This window comes from Podarcis erhardii (assembly GCF_964252035.2).
Source record: "Podarcis erhardii genome assembly, chromosome: 5".
NCBI classification, from domain to species: Eukaryota; Metazoa; Chordata; class Lepidosauria; order Squamata; family Lacertidae; genus Podarcis; species Podarcis erhardii.
Window position 1 is genome coordinate 18,866,196 of NC_138509.1, and position 13,989 is coordinate 18,880,184.

Here is a 13,989-nt window from a genome sequence, read left to right on the forward strand (position 1 = left end):
TGAAAGGTTGTATGAGGTATGCAGCAGGGAGTGGAGGAGACAAAGTCAAGTGAGGTTGTGTGTTAGCATTTGTAAGACTAAGCAAGAGTGTAGAGATGTTCTGGAGGATTGTCTGCAAGAATATGGGTGTGGGTTTAATTTTCTTATTCATCTTTGTTCTTGTTTTTTACTCATTTCAAACATTTTTATCCTGCCTTTGTCAGGCTCAAAGGAGTTAACATAAAAACAGAATGTAGTTATAACCCAATGATTCAACAAGAAAACCAACAAAACCATAAACCATTGGATTATTTTTTTAAAAAATACCAATTGCAAAAACAAACAAAAATGGTTTGTTTTATGTTTGTATTAATTTGTTTTACTGAAAACATTTTCAACATGTCCTCCATCAAATGATCACAAGGTTGGGTGCAGCCCCCAAAACAAAACAGCATAGAAATACATGAATGATCCCACAAAAGCAATAAAATAATGACAACACAACTTTTTACACCAAAATCTAAAATGATCTACATAAAACTGACTAGAGTTACTAAACCAAACCGGCAAAAGCCACACGAACAAACAAATGGGTTTTCAATTGGCGCCGAAAAGGAACACAGCATTGGCGCCATGTGGAGCTCTGAAGAGAGCGAGTTCCAGAGACAGGGGGCCACACAGATAAGGCCCTTCCCTGCATAGCTAGACAGTGTATCTCACAATGTGGCAGCCCACTCAGAAGAGCCTCAACACACCCCATTCCTCACAGGTGATATTCTTCCCTTAGAAAACAAACACACTTGAAGAAGACCCAATGCACAGAGCACACCTGATCAGGGGATTGTGCCTAACCTCCTTAATCACTTTTTTAAAATGATATGTGAATAAAACGTAATTTTAATTCTGCTGGCCTCTTTATCCCCCAAGCCCTCTAATTATTACATTGCTTACACCGTGAGCCCTTGTGGGACAGAAATGTGCACATCCAGAAAGTTCCTGTAATCAGCTCTGAGCCTATGAGACCTAGAGCTCTATGAGCATAATACACAAATAAATGAGTACCCTTGGGACAGATTGGGTTCACGTACAGGTAGCCCGCCTCTACTGTGGTTCGTAGGAAGTGAAGAAAGGGTGGGATTTCTTTCAAGAAATTCTGAACCTTCACACCAAAGTTACTGATTTAGGAGTCATATTTGAGAGATACGGATAAATGAAGTGCAGGCTTTTCTGATTGCTGAGGTTAGAGATGGACACCCTGCTTTCATTTGCTGTTAATTTTGCATGCATTCAGTTGTGAGTCCATTCTGCCCTGTTTTCTGAAGATTGGGGTGTTTTTCTTTAAGATTCTGTTTAAATTTTATGCATTTTTGTGTACGCATTTTCAGGAAAATAGAGTTGCATACATTTCCCACTAAAAAGCACCCCTCTCCAAAAAAAGAGATGCATTTCCCCAACAATATGTGCATTTTTAATGTGTTTACATGCAAAATTTGGAGAAGGGCACAACCTGTTAACTGTGCTCCAATCATCATAGCAGTCTGGGCACTGCAAATTAGGGTGGGTTTCCTTTACTTAAGATGTGGACCAAATGAAATTCTCCTCCATCATTGGATGGGAGCCTGGGGCCAAGCAGTGCTTGAAAGGGGTGGATTAAAGGTTCCGGATAGGCAATATTGTTGTTTTTCTCATACCTGACCGAAAGAAGTTCTTTACTTCTCAGTAATAACATTACAGCATTCAGATTTCTAGCCAGAGCAGACCCAGCACTTTAAAGTTGGAATATGCTTCTTTGTTTCATCCCAACATGGAGAATGTTCATTTATTTACTGCTCTCACTTAATTAATAAAAAATAGTATGTACATGCTTCAGAGCATCTTATCACCACTGCAAATGCGGTACTTCTAAGTTGTGAAATCACTTAAATGCGTAATTGCTCAGTTTAAACTATGACCTTGTTCAACGTGTCATGTCTGGGTGTATCACCAATCGGGCATCATGTCACCAACAGTTTGTTTTCTGGCTGAGAATATAGAACAAGTTCCTGTGCATGCATGATCAGTTAGTTTTCAATAGCCACTCCGGATTTCATTTACTTGTTAATCCAAGTTCTGGTCACTGATTGCAGTTTAAGCAGAGCTATGTAAACTCTTCCAAAGGCTGATTTTTAAGGCTTTGGAGAACGTTGCATTTCTTTTATTACTGGCACAAGGCATAGCTCAGGAAAGCACCCAGGTCTTGAGAACAAGAGAGCTGTGCAGCTTAAGCGAAGCGAAGCTCCTCAACTAGGATAAAGTGAAGTTCAAGCTTCAGAATTCCTTTATATTCTCTCTGTAAACCAATCCACGAGTCTGTAGTTAATGCTAGAGGCCCAGGTGGGGCAGAGCTCTTACCAGTCAAGTGGGCATATGATTCTTCTGCGAGTTCTCTGAGCGGAGTTAAAATCCAGTAATTTTCTTGAACGGAGTGGTTAGATCTAGTTTCATGGCTTCCCTTCCTTGATTGCTGGTTTGCTTGTGGGGTATCCTGCCTTCTCTTCAAATTAGTAAGCTATGCACATGACCTCACAGGCACTGGAAGAACATTGCATCATGCTGGATGCAAACCCAGAGCAAGACGGATCTTTAATTCTCACAGTCCTTTTCATGTGCCAACATGGACTTCAGTGGGTTTTGGCACTCAGCTCAACGGGAATTTGCCTATTAGCTGATGTCATGGCGAGGCACTCGCTGTACTACTTCACCACAAGCAAAAATTGCAGCATGGATCATCGATCCAGCTGAGATGTGCTAAAAGGCCTGTGAAGGCCAAAACATCCATGTGTTAATAAAAGGTTTAGCTGGAAACAGTTAGCTAAATATACCACCTACCTTCATATCATGCCCCACTCTGGTGATCCCTCTGGATGAGTGGGGGGAAATGCAGACTAAGCTGGTGGGGGGGTGTAATAAGAGCAGCCGCTCTGCATATATATTTTCAATTCTCATACATCTGTAAACAGCAAAAACAATAAACAAGTTACTTATCTGACAACAGTATCAGATTGATCCCAGTTAAATAATAGTTTACAGATTAGGTGTGTTTCACAATCAGGTGTGTTTCTGATTTGATCCTGGAATGTCCCTCTTATAATCATAATAATTTAATAATAATTTATTATTTATACCCCACCCATCTGGCTGAGTTTCCCCAGCCACTCCGGGTGGCTTCCAATCAAGTGTTAAAAACAATACAGTATTAAATATTAAAAACTTTTCCTTAGGACGTCCCTATTTTCAACAGAGAAATTTTGGAGGGTGTGGAGTTATGCAACCCCCAACCCAAGGAGATAAGTAATTATATAACCTTGAGAAGACATCTGAAGGAAGCCCTGTATAGGGAAGTTTTTTAACGGTTAATGTCTGATTATGTTTTTATATATGTTGGAAGCCACCCAGAGTGGCTGGGGCAGCCCAGTCAAATGGGGAATGATGGTGATAGTGACGATGGAACAGGGCATCCCTATTTCCATCGGAGAAACGTTGGAGGCTATTTGAGCTTGTATTAGGGGTTATAGCTTATAGCAGAGATGTACAAAGGCATGTGGAAGGTATCTAGGAAATGCAATGACCCTCAGTGTTTTTTCCTATTAGTTTTCACAGACCACTCAGATTTATACCCTTTTTCCTTTCCTGAAGATGTGTAAAAAAATGCCAACCGGTTAGTACCTTCTCAACAGATGGTACTTCTTCAAATTAACTGTTGCCTTCCCTGTTCTTAAATTTTTGCTATGCTGGAATCATTCAGAGCCCCAATGCCATGGGCATGCAACAGTTCAGGCCGCCACCTTCAGTGAGGCCTAACTGACCTCAAAGAATTGGGGGGGGGGCAACCTCAAATTCTAAAATATGGACACATGCACAAAGGAGGTCTAGGAGAGATTTCACCCCTCCCATATCCAAGAATCTCCTGAGGTCTCTGCTGACTCTACAGAGAGGAGGAGCAATGTACTGCTCTCTACTTAATTAGTCAAGTGAGTGAATCTGTGTGAGAGAGAGAGTCAGTCAGTGTGTCGGAGAGGGAGTGCAAGAGATCGTGTTTATAGATAAGATTGCTGCTAAGAGCAGCTGCAGGCACTCAGAATATAGCATTGATTTATGCTCAGAATATTTAGCTCTGTATATAGTCTTGTATTATAGCTGTAGTTATAGAATAAAGGAGGATACTTTACAGAGCTGCTCTCCGAGTGGTTTATACTCTGCAAGACTCTGCAAAACGCTGCTGCGCAACGACTGTATAATTGAGACAGTGAATCCGGTGCTCTCAGCTCCAAGCTGTGAGTCCACAGCACTGTGACCTGTTCCTGTGGGAAAGGAGGTCTCTGGCAGTGCTACCCAGCTCGCCTAGCCCAGTCGGGGCTGTAGTGCATGAGTCCAGTTGGTACACTGGCTCAAGGGCGATGCTGACATCGGTTATGGGCCCAGTCGTCTGACCAGTCGTTGTTCCAGTCATCCCAGTCGTCCCAGTCGCCAGAGGTGTCTGTTGCTGATTGCTGGACGGCGGAACGGAGGCTGCATGCTGGACTGATTTGTGGTGCCTAGAAGCAGAGCTGTTTTGGAGCAGAGTGCTCAAGCTGCCGCTGTTGCTGTTGCTGCTGCTTGAGGTATGTTGCTGACTGCCAAAGAAAGAAGATAGCATCCCTGTTTGCCTGTTAATTGCGCTCTGAGTGGGAGAGAGAGTGGCTGAAGAAGTCCAAGGCTTTATCTGTGTTTGCACGAGGGCAGTGTCTTGCTCTAAGTAATAGCAGACATGGCCTGTGCACATTCTGGCCAGATGGCTCTATCCTTTCCCCTCCTCACGCCTGAAAACTATGCAGTTTGGCAAGTTAAGATGAAAGCGCTTTTACAGAGAGAAAAGCTATTTCACACGATAGAAGATGACCCTCCAGATAAAGATGATGATGATTGGGCTGAGTGGCATGCTGCAGATATGAAAGCCCGAGGGACAATTGTTTTGAGTGTTTCAGACCACTTGCTGGTAAACTTAGAGGGTCAAGAGACTGCACAAGCTGTTTGGCATAAGTTGAGAGATATGCATCTGAGACAAAATGCTGGTTCCAGTGTGATTTTCTTCAAGAAGCTGTGCAGGTTGCAGTTGGTGAAAGGTGGTGATTTGCCTAGCCATCTATCTCAGTTAAAGCGTCTCAGACAGGACCTTGTTCAGCGAGACCTGGCTATTTCAGAGGCTGTGTTTGCAATGCTGATGATAAATAGCCTAGATGATTCTTACGATGGAGTAGCTGCCCAGATTTCTACAATGCCTTCTGACCGGCTAACAGAAGATTATGTGTCTAGCGTGCTCTTGAATGAGTGGGATCGCAGACAGGCTGTTAAAGAAAGCCGGGACAATGGTGCTGTTAAAAATGTGCTTGAAAATGTGCCTGAGTCTTCAGCAGGGGAAGGTGAAAGTGAAACTGCTGCTGTTAAAGCACTAAAGTTGAAGCGGTGCTTTTCATGTGGAGCACAAGGCCATTTGAGTTTTCAGTGCTGCAAGAAATCTTCAGAGAAGAAGGGAAACTTCAGAGGCAGAGGGGGAGGAGGACGAAACCCCCAAGCACCTGCTACTTCAAAGGTTTTGATCTCTCGCTGCTGCAATCAACGTGGGCGGAGTTTCTTTGTGATCGACTCTGGCTGTTCCAACCATGTAGCCAAAGATAAGGATCTCTTTGTTCAGCTTGAGAAGCAAGAGAAAGAAATTCATCAAGCAGATGGGACAGTTCTCACGAGTTTGGCTAAGGGAACTGTGTTCTTAAAGAGCCTGAATGCAACTATTAAGAATGTCCTGTATGCGCCTGATATTCAGGACAATTTGTTGAGTGTTTCCCAGCTTGATCATCAAGGTTTTAAGGTGGTGTTTGCTAAATCTCGCTGTGAAATTCGTCGAGATGGCAAGCTCATTCTATATGCAAAATGTGTAAATGGTCTGTACCAATTGCCTTTTGTTTCAGGTACAGGTACTGCAGAAGCAACTGAGAAAGAGTGTTGCAATTTGTCTGTTGATAAGAATGAGAAGTTGCATGACCAATGTATTCATTATTACCACCGTGTTTATGGTCATTTGAATTTCCAGGCTGTGGCAAAAATGCCTGATAAGGTTCAGGGTATGAAGCTGAAAGAATGTCCCTACCACATGAAATGTGTTTCTTGTGCTGAGAGTAAGGCAAGGCAAGCTCCCAAAGGTACAGAGTCTGGGAGAGAGGCCAAGAAACCATACGAAGTCATTCATGCAGACTTAGTGGGGCCTCTAGCGCTCTCTAGAGGCAATTCAAGGTTTTTCATGGTTTTGATAGACTCCTACTCTAAATATGCATGGGTCTATTTGCTGCAGGAAAAGTCTGAAGCCTTTACCAAGTTTTGTCAATTTTGTAAATGGCTCGGGAATGTACATAATGAGAATGTACGTTGTATTTTCACTGACAGGGGTGGAGAGTTTTGTTCAGAAGAGTTTGAGGCTTTTCTTTCTGAACAGGGCATTGAGCATAGGACCGCCACGCCCAGATCGCCCTGGCAGAATGGTTTATGTGAGAGAATGAACCAGACCCTGCAGCAAGGAATTAGAACGCTGTTACATGATTCGGGGCTGCCCAATCCTTTTTGGGCCGAAGCTCTTTCGTTTTTCTGTCACGTGTATAACAGGAGGTACCAGTCTAGTGTAAATTGCACCCCATATGAGATGCTTCACAGAAGGAAGCCATGTGTGAAGCACTTTAAAATTTTTGGGTCGGAGGTTTGGGTGCACACCTCGCAGGGTGACAAACTGAGTAAGCGTGGAGAACATGGTGTTTTCCTAGGATATGAGAAAGGGTCTTATCGTGTCCTGATCACAGACACGAAAACCATAAGGCTGACTAGGAGCATTGACGACAATCCACAATGGGACAGAGTTGGCGTTTTTCAGTGCCATCCCATTTGTGATGATGGTGCAAAAGGGGCAAAGACAGTTAAGAGGGAGGCAAGTTCTGTTGTAGTTGGCGATAATTCTGATGCCAATGTAGATCCAGATGATGGCACAGATTATCAGAGCCCAAAAGCCTCAGGTGAGTCTGACGCTGATTCAGACTTAGCAGCTTCATATACTTTAGCTTCCCATTCTCCCAAAGAAGAGGAAGCACCAGAACAAGAGGATCAAAAGGTTTTGCGCAGATCTGAGAGAACAACCGAGGGTGTACCACCGAAAAGGTTTTCTGAAGAGTTTGCAAAGGCTGCGGTCACATGCAACTCTGGTGGGGTTTTTAAACCTAGCATGAAGTGTGCTGAGAGTAGTAGCACAAAACGCTGCATTTATTTCCTTACCTGACATTTGAAGGATCAGGATTGAAGGAGCAAGCATGTGTTTAAAGTGGTTTGTTCAAATCTGCTTAATTAGAAATGTCAATTTGTATTTGAGAGAAAGAAATGTGTGTGAAGATTTTTCCAGAAGCTGCTTATTCATTTGTGTATTCACAGTGTGTATTTTGTGTAAACTGCAGGTTGAGATTTATGTTTTAACTCTTTCCTAATAGACACAGAGTGGTTGCAGTAACTGTATAATGGTATTGATAAAAGTGTCTTAGATAAAGGGGGAGAGAGATACCTGCAAATATGTTACCAAGGTTGTAAGCAGAGAACAACTTTTGGAGTCTGTGTGCAAATTGCAGTTATGTTAAAGATTCTTGAAATGGTCGGATGAAATGGGGGAGGATGAGGAGATTTCACCCCTCCCATATCCAAGAATCTCCTGAGGTCTCTGCTGACTCTACAGAGAGGAGGAGCAATGTACTGCTCTCTACTTAATTAGTCAAGTGAGTGAATCTGTGTGAGAGAGAGAGTCAGTCAGTGTGTCGGAGAGGGAGTGCAAGAGATCGTGTTTATAGATAAGATTGCTGCTAAGAGCAGCTGCAGGCACTCAGAATATAGCATTGATTTATGCTCAGAATATTTAGCTCTGTATATAGTCTTGTATTATAGCTGTAGTTATAGAATAAAGGAGGATACTTTACAGAGCTGCTCTCCGAGTGGTTTATACTCTGCAAGACTCTGCAAAACGCTGCTGCGCAACGACTGTATAATTGAGACAGTGAATCCGGTGCTCTCAGCTCCAAGCTGTGAGTCCACAGCACTGTGACCTGTTCCTGTGGGAAAGGAGGTCTCTGGCAGTGCTACCCAGCTCGCCTAGCCCAGTCGGGGCTGTAGTGCATGAGTCCAGTTGGTACACTGGCTCAAGGGCGATGCTGACATGAAACACCTCAGGAAATGATTCCTTTAAGGAAATGGAAAAGTTTACATTTTAAAATACTTTCAGCATCAGTAATGGTAAAGGTTAAGTCCAGTCAAAGGCATGCGACGCTCATCTTGCTTTACAGGCCAAGGGAGCTGGTGTTTGTCTACAGACAGCTTTCCGGGTAATGTGGTCAGCATTACTAAACTACTTCTGGTGCAACAGCACACTGTGACGGAAACCAGAGTGCACAGAAATGCTGTATACCTTCACCCCGCAGCAGTACCTATTTACAGTGGTACCTCGGGATGCAAACAGGATCATTTTGACTGTCTGTGCATGTGCGAGCAGTGAAACCTGGAAGTAACGTGCTCCGTTACTTCTGGGTCGCCACGGAGCGCAACCCGAAAGCACTCAACCTGAAGCGTATTTATCCCGAGGTATGACTGTATCTACTTGCACTGGTGTGCTTGCAAATTGCTAGGTTGGCAGGAGCTGGGACAGAGCAACGGGAGCTCACCCTGTCTTGGAGATTCGAACCGCCAACCTTCTGACTGGCAAGCCCAAGAGGCTCAGTGGTTTAGACCACCGTGCCACCTGTGTCCCACCCATCAGTAATGACCTCCTATGCATAGGAGGGTTGAAGATCATTTCAAATGTGACCATATGTCCTCCCTTCTGGAGTCAGCAGCACCAGAAATAATCAAATCAGATGTCATCCAAAAGCAGGGTTTTCTTTTTATTTGATGACACTGCAGTTTTTGGCATGGGGGAACACTTCTGATGCTGCCCACACTGCTCCCCCCCACCCCACATTGTGCAGATGGATAGGGATGGATGTAAGGGACTGGCAATGGATGGCGTTGTTGGCAGACCCTGCCTCCAGAGAGTGAACTGATGTTCCCTAAAGCATGCCTGCCCACCGCCCAATTCAAAGTCACCACGTGGGCACCAGCTTACAAAGCCTGTAGTGCTGCAAAAACATGACTCAGGCTTTGATCACCCTATTTTATTTGAGGAGCAGATGCCTGGCACAGGAAGCATAGTTTTAAGATAATTAATTAGAGTGGTAGAATGAGATAAGTACAGCTTGATGATGTGCATTGTTTGTATTAGAGGAGACATGAATTGATTTGACATTCCTGGAATATGGTGGTTGGAAGATGGTGAAGTGTGATCCTGCTGTGATGAGCAGGTACTTTCATATGTTCCCTCCATGTTCCCTTGTTCTTTCAGAAGAATCTGTTTGCAATTATAGTTTGCAGTTCTGCTTGCTAGGTGGAAACATTTTTCTCAGTAGGTTTCATGATAATGTATCACAGAAAAACAGTATGCTCATTCCATTTTATATAATTCCCCTATCATTTAACAGACTTTTATTGTATTCTTCATTTAGGAAGTAAAGTGGATGTACTATATGAATATTCAAAATCTTTCCCCTTGAATTTTCTCCCTCTTAAGAACATAACAACTTAGGCACTGCCTCTGCTAGAACAGACCAACCAGGTAGTCCTAGGAAGCTCACAAGCAAAGCATGAGATAGCCATGTTTACCTTCCCAGTAACTAGCAATCAGAGATAGAGTGCTTTGAATGTGGAGGCTGAATTTTGCAATCAGAGCTAACACCCACTGACCTCCATGAAGTTGTCTAATCCACTTAGGACATCAAGCCACTCCTCAGTTTATCCCCTCCTCCAAGATTTGCTTCATAGCTGAATATTTTTGAATTTAAACCCCAAGTCTACAAAGAATCCCCGGTGTAGCCTTTCTCCTGTGTTGTCCTCACAGCGATGTCATGAAGCCATTTATATTCTCCAAGTCTCCATATATGCAGGTAGATATGGAGCAAACAGGTCTGAAACACCTGACCTGAATGGACAGTGGTTATCTGATGTACATTGTATGCACATCCAGCTCCTAACCTGCGTTGAAATGACCCCTTGAGAAACATTTGCCGGTATTCAGCCTAAACTGGTATTGCTGAAACTTAAACCCATTCTTCTCATCTGAAAATTATATTAAGGGCTACTTGAAAACTGCTCTTATGCTTTCCTTTATCAAAATGTCTCTGTATGTAGGAGATTGGTTACTGACAGAGAATACAGTTCTGGTACAGTCCTCTCCCTGACTTTCTGGCTTTCTACATATCAAGATTTGTTTATGTTTTTGTCATGGAGGATTGTTGGAACCTGCAACCCTCACAACGTTCATCTGCACTGTGAAATGGTGCACTCCCAAGAATAGCTGTACCTGGTCCTTTTGATTGGTTTTGTTTTGTAAAAAAAAACCCATGAGGTTCCCATACTCATATATTGATAAAAATGCCATGGGTGCCAGCACAAAATGACTGCCATGGTCAGCAAAACAAGAAGCAATAGTAGTCCATACCGGTGAGTACTGTCACAGGGACTGTACCACCTCACCTGTTCCTTGTGTAGACCAGGCCTCTGCATCATTCTAGAAATACCAATTTGGCTCCAAGGCTGCACTTCTGGGATTTGCAGGCAGCAGTGCATTGTGAAGGGCATGGCCAATGCTTACAACTCTATCCATACAACAAAGAACCCCAGAGCCAGATTGTTTAAAAGCACACTTTAGATGACTCAGACTTCACAAGGAACACAGCTCTTCATGGAATTTCTGCTGGTGTTTTCCCCATTATATGATCTTAAAGAGGGAGAATACTTACTTTGTTGAAGTATTTGTTATCCTCTGAGCCCTCAGAATGTGCAATCTTGTTTTCCTGCCTTAAACAGATTTAATGTGGAATAACAGACATCTGTTGTTATAAAATTTACTACTCACACAGGATGTTATAAAAACAACAAGTGGAACTGCCTGGAAAATGTAAGTTCTTCTCTTCCCTTCTTCCTTTAAAAAGCATATCCATTTTCTATTTTTGCTCACAGAAGGGGAAACATTTGAAAAACCACTTCTTTCCTGATATTTTGTTGGAGGACAGCTATTCTTCCAGTGAGATAATGTTCCGAGTTTTATAGTATTAAACTGGAACACACAAGAAAGAGGCAACAGTGAAATAAATCTAAATGAATGAGGCAACAGAGTGGTTTCACGTCTAACCTCAGAAGCTTTATGTGTTTCTTGCGTAGGATGTGATTTTCTGAACGCCCATGAAATACATTTTCCTTCTCTTCTCCTGTACACCACAATGTGTGCTCGAGTGTCTATGCGTGGCATAACTGGGGGAACTTGCATCGCACTGCTGAACACCCGCCCTCCCTCCCTAATTTTAGGTGCTGCTGCTTTGGCCTTGCTTTGGATTGGAGCAGGGGCTGGGTAGGAATTTTTCCATTTGGCAGATTGGCTGTAGCCACTTGGTTTTCGCCTACCCCCTTAGCAATCGTCACAACTTTGTAAGGTTTGGCGGTTAGGCATTGGCTTATTGAAGTGTGTGGGAGGGGAGGTGCGGCCATCACCTGCCCCTCCATGAATAAGGGTATTCTGGGGGTCCTGGATCTCATCTGAAGTCTGCTTGAGGGGCTAGGGCCATGCCAGGACCACAGGAACCCCGGGGTGAGCTTCGTTGGTCTTCATCGATGTTGCTCCCTCCTTTGGTGTTTACCCTTTCAGACTTCCAGACAGAGAGGCACGAGTCAGTTATAGTCAGTTTGTTGCCACTGCCTAAGCCAACACTGCTCACTTTGCTGTAATCAATAAAGTTGTGGCCTAAATTTTGCCCAATAACTTAAACTAAAATTACGTGTCAGGGGGAGGGCTTGAGGGCCTTGGGGCGCAACTAGGTGATGCATATGATGTCTCTCAATGACTTCACAGTGGCATACTTGTGACGGCACCAAGGACAGTCTGATTGGCTGTGGTGACCCATGTGATGATGTTTATGAGTGTCCATGGCACCATCACAGGTATACCACTGTGATGTCATTGACACCAAAGGGGCTGTAAAGGTCAAAGACAAAGAAGGCAGCAGCCTGTGGGGTGGGGGAGAAAGAGAGAGAGAGAGAGAGAGAGAGAGAGAGAGGAGCACTGAACAGAAATGAAACACTGAATATTCAGCAAAGCGATTCATTTTTCAGTAATGCATTTGGCTGTCTTGCGCTCCTTGCATGGTTCAACAGACAAGCTGAAGCTGAACTGAAAAGCGGCTTTCATGGAAGCAGCCACAGGAAGGACTCCAGAGGCACCTTCAGCCGTGTGCCAGGTTTGTATTCTTGTAGCTTTCTGGGATTGTAGCACTTTGTCAGTAGGAGCCAGACATAGACAATTCTCTCCATTGCCATTAGTCATGTGAGCTAGCAGTCAGAGAATCCAGATCTTGAGAATATCCACCAGTCCAGCCTTCAGCTGTAGCCGAACTCACTGTTGCTTCGCTTCACTTCCATTTACCCAGATATTTTAGTGTTATTGTTATTATTACATTGCTAGAAGGTCAGTGGAGTCGAATTTTGGCAGGATATCAAAATGTGCTTTTTATAAGTGTCTCTAGACCAGCTAGCAGGTGTTCTGTGTGCCAAATGTCTTTGTGTGTTGCCAGCATCATAAAATATACTGAACTGACTCTGACCCTTAATTTCTGTTTCTGTTTCATCATGAACCGAACATTAAGGTGAGAACCTTGAAGATGAGGTTGGTGGGACCCAAGCCAAACGTGCGAATGATCCAGTCTAGTGGTTGCCTTGGGCAGTTTTACCTGAATGACTTCTGCCTGACTCCCGAGAATCTCAGCTCTTTCAAGCTTCTTGCTTTCTGTATTATTGGAACTTCAGTGCAGGAGAGAAACCCAGTTGACTTCTTGACTTGTTGGTGTTGCAGAATTCTAGCCATGTGCTCCCCTCCCAAGTATGGTTGTATTGTCTAGGGTGTGGATATGGGAACTGAACCAGCAAAAAGCCCAAGGAAAGAGTGCACAGGTTGGAGCTGTTAATGAAGAAGTCAGGTCCAGTTCAAAGAGGACAACTGATGGGAAAAAGTAAAAAGAAGGAAAAGGTTGCAAGCAGAAAAGCTACCTGGGACACAAAAGTTAGGAAAATACAGGCAGAGAAGATGGACAAGGCTGGGGGAATGTGTGTTTTTTCTGGGAGTACACAGGGGTATGCATATCCCTAAACATTTTGCGAAACTTTGTACTTTTGTCCATTTACTGTATTCATTCCCCCCGATTTGAACTATAAAATGGTGGTTTTCTTGAGTCAAAATGAGAGTACCCCTAAACATTTTTAAGGGGGGAAAAAGCATTGGTCAGATGAATGAGGAAAATAGGGGGAAAGAGCTGATACATATATTACATTTGAGAAGGAAAGGTCCCTGTGAAGTAGCCTTGCAAATAAATCCACAAAATTACTAGCCGTTGGTTTTACTTACCCATTTGTGCATACTTGGCAATGTAAGTCATTGGTGTCACCAACAACCTGAAAAGACACCAGGTGTCAGAAGATGGATTTAGCATGTTAAAATCAAGCCAGGCTTGCTTCCCATGCTCTTGGGATCACCTGGGATGAGCCATTAAGGAAAACAAAAGGAAAGTGATGGGCCATTAGGAATCCCACCAGAGAGAGGGACACTTCCTTCAGCTCTGAGTTAGAGTTTGGAGCTTTTGGCCTTTCAGTTAGCTGTGGCTTGTTCTAGGGGGGAAAGGTCTGTCCGTCTGTTAAATGCAGCAAGCTAAGCAAAGGGACAGAGAGCCGTGTTTGGTTTCTTTTTGGAGCAACGGCTGTAGCAATGGGAGAAACAGGACCCTCTTGGAGTGTAGGCTCAGGTTATATATGTGTGTGTGAATAAACCATATACCATAAAGGCAC

At 43.6% G+C, this 13,989-nt stretch overlaps 1 long non-coding RNA gene across 3 annotated transcripts in view; it reads right to left on the minus strand.

Moving 5' to 3' along the window:
• Positions 1–13,585, minus strand: part of LOC309343145 — a 29,707-nt gene extending 16,122 nt beyond the window's left edge. Inside the window, exons 1-4 of one of the 3 annotated variants that reach the window (XR_014157100.1) lie at positions 13,553–13,585; positions 10,902–10,959; positions 2,848–2,968; positions 1,598–2,308 (exon numbers count right to left, since the gene is read on the minus strand). This is a non-coding gene — a long non-coding RNA (uncharacterized lncRNA). Of the gene's footprint in view, positions 1–1,597; positions 2,309–2,847; positions 2,969–10,901; positions 11,216–13,552 lie in introns of those variants that run through there. The other 2 variants (XR_014157099.1, XR_014157101.1) reach the window with 2 other exon arrangements.
• Positions 13,586–13,989: the final 404 nt, after the last annotated feature.